This window comes from Gossypium arboreum, chromosome 3, assembly GCF_025698485.1.
Source record: "Gossypium arboreum isolate Shixiya-1 chromosome 3, ASM2569848v2, whole genome shotgun sequence".
In the NCBI taxonomy this organism is placed as follows: Eukaryota; Viridiplantae; Streptophyta; class Magnoliopsida; order Malvales; family Malvaceae; genus Gossypium; species Gossypium arboreum.
In genome coordinates, this window is record NC_069072.1 from 76,857,622 (window position 1) to 76,867,020 (window position 9,399).

Consider the following 9,399-nt stretch of genomic DNA (forward strand, 5'->3'; position numbering starts at 1 on the left):
TCCCTAAAATCTAGGGAGGTCATCGATTTGGGCATATGGCCTTAAGGGATTGTAATCGATGTTTTCTTTCGGTGACTAGAGTCTTCTTAAGCATTGAATTAAAGGCGTGGTTCATTGGAGCAATCGATTCGAGCTAGCTATCGATTTTGGCAAAAGGTAAGGTTTGAAGGCTTTTTAGGGATATGGTTCGATCATGGATAAGTAAGTTTTGGGGTTTAGTGATTATGGTTTGTAAATAAGAACTGTGCTAATAAATTGTAGGACATCGAAAGGGATCTCGAAGCGATCGTCGCAAATCGGTGTGTACCGAACACCCTTCTTTAGTTCAATTGGCAAAAGCCGAAATGTCGAAATTCGGCATTTCATGGTCATGTGGGTATCGAATGCTCTCAAGTCATAGAGTAATTGTTAGATCCGCACCGCAAGGTGGTAAGCACGTTCAGCGTGACGTTTTAGCGTATTTCGGAAAAAGGGCTCGATGGGCCAAAAGCGGGCCCAATGGGCTTACTGGACCAATATGGGTAAGAGATGGGAAAATTAGCTGTTAGGTAGATGGTGGAATCAAATTGCATAAAACCGATAAAATTATGAATTAGCTTGTGCGATGGCGAGATCACGAAATTACCCTAAAGAGCAAAATTACCAAATTACCCCTAAAGAGCATAATTACCGATATACCCTAGGGTTTTAAATTGGTGAACTACTTGATTGATTACTACTGTATTTTGCATGATATGCATTTATTAATATCTGTTGCATGGGATTGGGGTATTAATGGAGGAAATCTTGAAAGTGGTTCATCCACGTCTTGGAGGCTTTGCCTCAATTGATGAAATTTGAGCGCGTTCTTTGCAACTGTGGTGTGTGTTTGGGTGGGTTGAGATATTCCCACATGGTGTGTAGGGTTGGTGCAGGCGGTGTAGCGGTTGGTGGGTTGAGTAGTCTCCCAGATGGGCTTGCATTCATTATTACTGTTGTTACTCATGTTCTTGAATCGGGCCTATGGGCCACATTGTTATGTAAAAAGGGCTAAGGCCTTGCTCAGATTCGAAAAGGGCTTGACCTCTCGTGTCTTGTTATCTGAATAGGGCTTAGGCCCAATGGGCTCGAGCTGATTTGGGCTTTGGATGGGTTTACAGATACATTGAGTTTTCCCAAACTCACCCCTTCCTCTTTCATCCTTGCGGTGAGCCCTAGAATTGGTGGACTTGGAGCTGGGCGGGATTCAGAGTGGCCATGAAGATTGATTGACGATTTTAAATAAGTTTAGCCTTTAATTTGGATTATTTTATTTTTATTATGCTTAAAGTTGTAATAAGGCCGCTATTTTTAATTAATTTTATTTTGGGGATTATTAAACTGGCTAGCACTAGGGTTCGCTTTATAAAATCTACTTGTTTTAAAAAGATCACGATGATGCATAAAGTTTCGCAAAGTAAATGTTTTCCCAAGAAAATAAATAATTTAAGCAAACGTTTTGCAACCTTAATCATTTTCTTAAGATGGTCATAATCAAACGGTTTTCTCAAAATTATACAAGATGTTAGAGTGTGGCAATAGCGGTGTGCATGTCTAGGATTGGATCCGAAGAGAGCTTGGTACTTAAGCAGTCCGACGGACTCACCTCCTCTTTTTCCTGGTTTCCTACCTGGTGCACAGCTTCCATTCACTTTAACCTTCTTTTAAAAGTATCTTTTACAACACCAACTCAGCTTTTCCAAACTAAGTGTTTTGAACGCACCAATGTGGCGCATCAGATCCGGTCATAACATCCAGGCCGGGTTTGGGGTGTTACATTTAGTGGTATCAGAGCCTGGTTACAACAACTCGGCTGTGGATCGGGTCCGAAAATCTTTAAAAAAAAAGTTTTTTCCTATAGGTTTTTCAAAAATGTTCAAAGTTTTTCTATTGAACGAGGTTAAATCAATAGTTTTAAAAAAAAGTGTTTTCAAATGAAATCTTTTTATTTTCGGTAAACAAAAACATGGGTTTTATGGATGATAAAGAAGTGGCACATGAATCCCGGCACCAAGTCTGTAAGTATTTCATTCCTCATATTGCCTTTGTATTAAGATATTATTGTAGATAGAACTGAGACCATATCATGACATTATAACTAGGGCAACCCTAAAAACTCTAGAATACTGAGACTGTAGCTAGGCTATGATTCTGTGAAAATAGAAACTTGAAAATACTATCTCTGCATAAGACATGTGAATAAATAGTAAAATATTTGAGACCTTTGTAGATTATTTGATATGTGTCTTGGTAATGTAGAGCATTGATATGGATTCTCAAGGGTAAGCAAAGTCGCCAACTTTGGGTAGCGGTAACTCGAGCTTGGTCTTGAGGCACCGGCCGAGTTAGTAAGGAAAGTGGTAGAGGAAGTATTGGATACAAAATTAAGGAAATTAGGGAAGCGCTTAAGCGGGGTGCTTGGAGTGTAAGAAAAGGAAGGATTCTAGTTCTCGAAAACCAAGCCTCGCTTACGTGAAACATGTTAAGGCACGACCAAACTATCCAATCTGCAAAGACTACAACGGACGTCATTCGGTGAATGCCATAGGAAGACAGGAGCATGTCGTAGATGTGGGTCCAAGGAGCATCGAGCTCGGGATTGCCAAGTTTGTTTTATTTAAATATATGTTACGAGTTGTATGCGTGCACGATAAATGTTTCTTTATTTGGTAATTGGATGTTACGGTCGTATTCAAATTATTTAGATCGAGTCTTGTAGCGATATCATAGTGGCATAGTGGTTTGACTTATACAGTTAATTGATAGTTGGAAATTTTGAGGACGAAATTTTTTTAAGGAGGGTAGAGTTGTAACATCCTAAATTTGGGGCCTAGAAGAGTTGGGTTTTGAGTCAGGATTGAATAGAAGAAAACACGAATAATTAGGAAGTTTTAAATATTATCGTTTCGAAAAAAATTATTTTATTAAATTACCACTAGAAAATTTTTATGTATTTATTATTACGGATATTTTAAATTTTTATGAAATTTTAATTAGTATTATGAGATAAAATTATTATTATTAGAAAAATATTCTTGTATGTATGTTTGAAAATTTTATGAAAATTTTATTATTTATTGTATTATTGATATTTGAAATTTTTATTATTAGATATATTTATAAAATTATTATTATTATTGGAAAGGAAAAAAATATTAGTTATAACATACGATTTTCGGGATTTTTTGGGTTTTGTGATTTTAGTAAATCTTGAAATTTTCATGTTCTAAATATTGGAATTATGTTTAAATGGGTTAGTAGACCTTTAGAAGACCCAAGACTAAGCTAAACACGGTAAAATATCAAGGTGGGATTTTTAAGTGACTAGGAGATTTGGTTAAGTGGGCTTTTAAGAAGAACTGCGTAAGTTATGACACAAATAAGGCCTTGGTGAAGTGGCAAGGTGACGCCACTAAGTTCCTAAAAAAAGTGGCGCCTGGGAAGGAATTGGAGGTCCAAGGTTCAAGTTGTAAGGTAGGCATATTGTTTTTCTTTTAATTTTTAGGCATGTACTAGGCATGTGATCACACAAGTAAATTTCGACAAGGGCCTTAGAGATGGGCCAATTGCTCTAATTTAATATTAGGGTTAGGTTCTTTTCTTTTCTATCTTGGAGAATTAGGGTTAGCCACCAAAGCTTTCTTTCATCTTTTAAATTCTCACAAAAGCCGAAAACACAAGTCTATTTCTCATTGTGCGAATTTTCTTCTTCTCTTTTCCTCCATGTTTTCTCTTCCTTTATGCTTCTCCTTCTAGCCAAACCTTCGACCATCTTATTCACCTTCTTTGTCGATCCCATCTTCCATTAAACCTTCATCACCAATCGCCATTAAAAGGCCGAAATCCTGAAAACTCACTACTTGTGCCGATTGCTCCAAAGCCAAATCCTTCGGTATTTTTGTTCCTTGTGATCAACATTCATCTTCTTTAAACCCTTAATATCTATCGGCAGCGTTACTCCAAGGTTATAGCCTCAAACCATCATCTTCTTCATCACCTAAAAGCCAAATACCATAGATTTAGGGACTTATAGCGAAACTTCAGATCTTCTAGATTCGAGTTCTACCATCGTTTAGAGGATAAATCGCATCGGATCTGCGTAGAAATCAAAGAGGAACAAGTGGTAAGTGCTCATCACTTGAGATCTAGTCTTATTTTACAACTTCGAAAAGCCAAATCCCTAAAATCTAGGGAGGTCATCGATTTGGGCATATGGCCTTAAGGGATTATAACGATGTTTTCTTTCGGTGACTAGAGTCTTCTTAAGCATTGAATTAAAGGCGTGGTTCATTGGAGCAATCAGTTCGAGCTAGCTATCGATTTTGGCAAAAGGTAAGGTTTGAAGGCTTTTTAGGGATATGGTTCGATCATGGATAAGTAAGTTTTGGGGTTTAGTGATTATGGTTTGTAAATAAGAACTGTGCTAATAAATTGTAGGACATCGAAAGGGATCTCGAAGCGATCGTCGCAAATCGGTGTGTACGAACACCCTTCTTTAGTTCAATTGACAAAAGCGAAATGTCGAAATCGGCATTTCATGGTCATGTGGGTATCGAATGCTCTCAAGTCATAGAGTAATTGTTAGATCTGGCACCGCAAGGTGGTAAGCACGTTCAGCGTGACGTTTTAGCGTATTTGGAAAAAGGGCTCGATGGGCCAAAAGCTGGGCCCAATGGGCTTACGGACCAATATGGGTAAGAGATGGGAAAATTAGCTTTATTAGGTAGATGGTGGAATCAAATTGCATAAAACCGATAAAATTACTGAATTAGCTTGTGCATAGCGTAGATCACGAAATTACCCCTAAAGAGCAAAATTACCGAAATTACCCCTAAAGAGCATAATTACCGATATACCCCTAGGGTTTTAAATTGGCTGAACTACTTGATTGATTACTACTGTATTTTGCATGATATGCATTTATTAATATCTGTTGCATGGGATTGGGGTATTAATGGAGGAAGTACTGAAAGTGGTTCATCCACGTACTGGAGGCTTTGCCTCAATTGACTGAAATTTGAGCAGCGTTCTTTGCTTGTGGTGTGTAATTTGGGTGGGTTGAGATATTCCCACATGGTGTGTAGGGTTGGTGCAGGCGGTGTAGCGGTTGGTGGGTTGAGTAGTCTCCCGGATGGGCTTGCATTCATTATTCTTGTTGTTACTCATGTTCTTGAACGGGCCTATGGGCCACACTTGTTATGTAAAAAGGGGCTAAGGCCTTGCTCTTGTATTCGAAAAGGGCTTGACCTCTTGTAATCTTTATATCTGAATAGGGCTTAGGCCCAATGGGCTCGAGCTGATTTGGGCTTTGGATGGGTTTACAGTATACATTGAGTTTTCCCAAACTCACCCCTTCCTCTTTCATCCTTGCGGTGAGCCCTAGAATTGGTGGACTTGGAGTCAAGGGATTCAGAGTGGCCATGAAGATTGATTGACGATTTTAAATAAGTTTAGCCTTTAATTTGGATTATTTTATTTTTATTATGCTTAAAGTTGTAATAAGGCCGCTATTTTTAATTAATTTTATTTTGGGGATTATTAAACTGGCTAGCACTAGGGTTCGCTTTATAAAATCTACTTGTTTTTAAAAGATCACGATGACGCAAAGTTTACGCAAAGTAAATGTTTTCCCAAGAAAATAAATAATTTAAGCAAGCGTTTTGCAACCTTAATCATTTTCTTAAGATGGTCATAATCAAACGGTTTTCTCAAAATTATACAAGATGTTAGAGTGTGGCAATAGCGGTGTGCATGTCTAGGATTGGATCCAAGAGAGCTTGGTACTTAAGCGGTCAACGGACTCACCTCCTCTTTTTCTGGTTTCCTACCGGTGCATGACTTCCATTCACTTTAACCTTCTTTTAAAGTATCTTTACAACACCAACTCAGCTTTTCCAAACTAAGTGTTTTGAACGCACCAATGTGGCGCATCGATCCGGTCATAACATCCGGCCGGGTTTGGGGTGTTACATTTAGTGGTATCGAGCACTGTTACAACAACTCGGTACGTGGATCGGGTCCGAAAATCTTTAAAAAAAAAAGTTTTTTCCTATAGGTTTTCAAAAATGTTCAAAGTTTTTCTATTGAACGAGGTTAAATCAATAGTTTTAAAAAAAAGTGTTTTCAAATGAAATCTTTTTATTTTCTATGAAACAAAAACATGGGTTTTATGGATGATAAAGAAGTGGCACATGAATCCCGGCACCAAGTCTGTAAGTATTTACATTCCTCATATTGCCTTTGTATTAAGATATTCTTGTAGATAGAATGAGACCATATCATGACATTATAACTAGGGTAACCCTAAAAACTCTAGAATCTGAGGGGCGTAGCTAGGCTATGATTACGTGAAAATAGAAACTTGAAAATACTATCTCTGCATAAGACATGTGAATAAATAGTAAAATATTTGAGACCTTTGTAGATTATTTGATATGTGTCTTGGTAATGTAGAGCATTGATATGGATTCTCCGGGTAAGCAAAGTCTGCCAACTTTGGGTAGCGGTAACTCAGAGCTTGGTACTGAGGCACTGGCCGAGTTAGTAAGGAAAGTGGTAGAGGAAGTTGTGGATACAAAAATTAAGGAAATTAGGGAAGCGCTTAAAGCAGGGTGCTTGGAGTGTAAGAAAAGGAAGGATTCTAGTTCTCAGAAAACCAAGCCTCGTTCTGTGAAACATGTTAAGGCACGACCAAACTATCCAATCTGCAAAGACTACAACGGACGTCATTCGGGTGAATGCCATAGGAAGACAGGAGCATGTCGTAGATGTGGGTCCAAGGAGCATCGAGCTCGGGATTGCCAAGTTTGTTTTATTTAAATATATGTTACGAGTTGTATGCGTGCCTGATAAATGTTTCTTTATTTCGGTAATTGGATGTTCTGGGTCGTATTCAAATTATTTAGATCGAGTCTTGCTGCAGTATCATAGTGGCATAGTGGTTTGACTTATACGAGTTAATTGATAGTTGGAAATTTTGAGGACGAAATTTTTTAAGGAGGGTAGAGTTGTAACATCCTAAATTTGGGGCCTAGAAGAGTTGGGTTTTAAGTGCAGGATTGAATAGAAGAAAACACGAATAATTAGGAAGTTTTAAATATTATCGTTTAGGAAAAAAATTATTTTATTAAATTACCACTAGAAAATTTTTACTTTGTATTTATTATTACGGATATTTTAAATTTTTATGAAATTTTAATTAGTATTATGAGATAAAATTATTATTATTAGAAAAATATTCTTGTATGTATGTTTGAAAATTTTATGAAAATTTTTATTATTTATTATATTATTGATATTTGAAATTTTTATTATTAGATATATTTATAAAATTATTATTATTATTGGAAAGGAAAAAAATATTAGTTATAGCATACGATTTTGGGATTTTTTGGGTTTTGTGATTTTAGTAAATCTTGAAATTTTCATGTTCTAAATATTGGAATTATGTTTAAATGGGTTAGTAGACCTTTAGAAGACCCAAGACTAAGCTAAACACGGTAAAATATCAAGGTGGGATTTTAAGTGACTAGGAGATTTGGTTAAGTGGGCTTTTAAGAAGAACTGCGTAAGTTATGACACAAATAAGGCCTTGGTGAAGTGGCAAGGTGGCGCCACTAAGTTCCTAAAAAAGTGGCGCTGGGAAGGAATTGGAGGTCCAAGGTTCAAGTTGTAAGGTAGGCATATTGTTTTTCTTTTAATTTTTAGGCATGTACTAGGCATGTGATCACACAAGTAAATTTCGACAAGGGCCTTAGAGATGGGCCAATTGCTCTAATTTAATATTAGGGTTAGGTTCTTTTCTTTTCTATCTTGGAGAATTAGGGTTAGCCACCGAAAGCTTTCTTTCATCTTTTCGAATTCTCACAAAAGCCGAAAACACAAGTCTATTTCTCATTGTGCGAATTTTCTTCTTCTCTTTTCCTCCATGTTTTCTCTTCCTTTATGCTTCTCCTTCTAGCCAAACCTTCGAACATCTTATTCACCTTCTTTGTCGATCCCATCTTCCATTAAACCTTCATCACCAATCGCCATTAAAAGGCGAAATCACGAAAACTCACTACTTGTGCCGATTGCTCCAAAGCCAAATCCTTGGTATTTTTGTTCCTTGTGATCAACATTCATCTTCTTTAAACCCTTAATATCTATCGGCAACGTTACTCCAAGGTTATAGCCTCAAACCATCATCTTCTTCATCACCTAAAAAGCGAAATACCATAGATTTAGGGACTTATAGCGAAACTTCAGATCTTCTAGATTCGAGTTCTACCATCGTTTAGAGGATAAATCGCATCGGATCTGCGTAGAAATCAAAGAGGAACAAGTGGTAAGTGCTCATCACTTGGATCTAGTCTTATTTTACAACTTCGAAAAAGCGAAATCCCTAAAATCTAGGGAGGTCATCGATTTGGGCATATGGCCTTAAGGGATTATGGCGATGTTTTCTTTCGGTGACTAGAGTCTTCTTAAGCGTTGAATTAAAGGCGTGGTTCATTGGAGCAATCAGATTGAGCTAGCTATCGATTTTGGCAAAAGGTAAGGTTTGAAGGCTTTTTAGGGATATGGTTCGATCATGGATAAGTAAGTTTTGGGGTTTAGTGATTATGGTTTGTAAATAAGAACTGCTAATAAATTGTAGGACATCGAAGGGATCTCGAAGCGATCGTCGCAAATCGGTGTGTACCGAACACCCTTCTTTAGTTCAATTAAAAAGCCGAAATGTCGAAATTCGGCATTTCATGGTCATGTGGGTATCGAATGCTCTCAAGTCATAGAGTAATTGTTAGATCTGGCACCGCAAGGTGGTAAGCACGTTCAGCGTGACGTTTTAGCGTATTTCGGAAAAAGGGCTCGATGGGCCAAAAGCGGGCCCAATGGGCTTACGGACCAATATGGGTAAGAGATGGGAAAATTAGCACATTAGGTAGATGGTGGAATCAAATTGCATAAAACGATAAAATTACTGAATTAGCTTGTGCGATGGCGTAGATCACGAAATTACCCTAAAGAGCAAAATTACCAAATTACCCTAAAGAGCATAATTACCGATATACCCCTAGGGTTTTAAATTGGTGAACTACTTGATTGATTACTACTGTATTTTGCATGATATGCATTTATTAATATCTGTGCATGGGATTGGGGTATTAATGGAGGAAATCTGAAAGTGGTTCATCCACGTCTTGGAGGCTTTGCCTCAATTGATGAAATTTGAGTGCGTTCTTTGCAATCTGTGGTGTGTAGGGTGGGTAGGTTGAGATATTCCCACATGGTGTGTAGGGTTGGTGCAGGCGGTGTAGCGGTTGGTGGGTTGAGTAGTCTCCCGGATGGGCTTGCATTCATTATTCTTGTTGTTACTCATATTCTTGAACCGGGCCTATG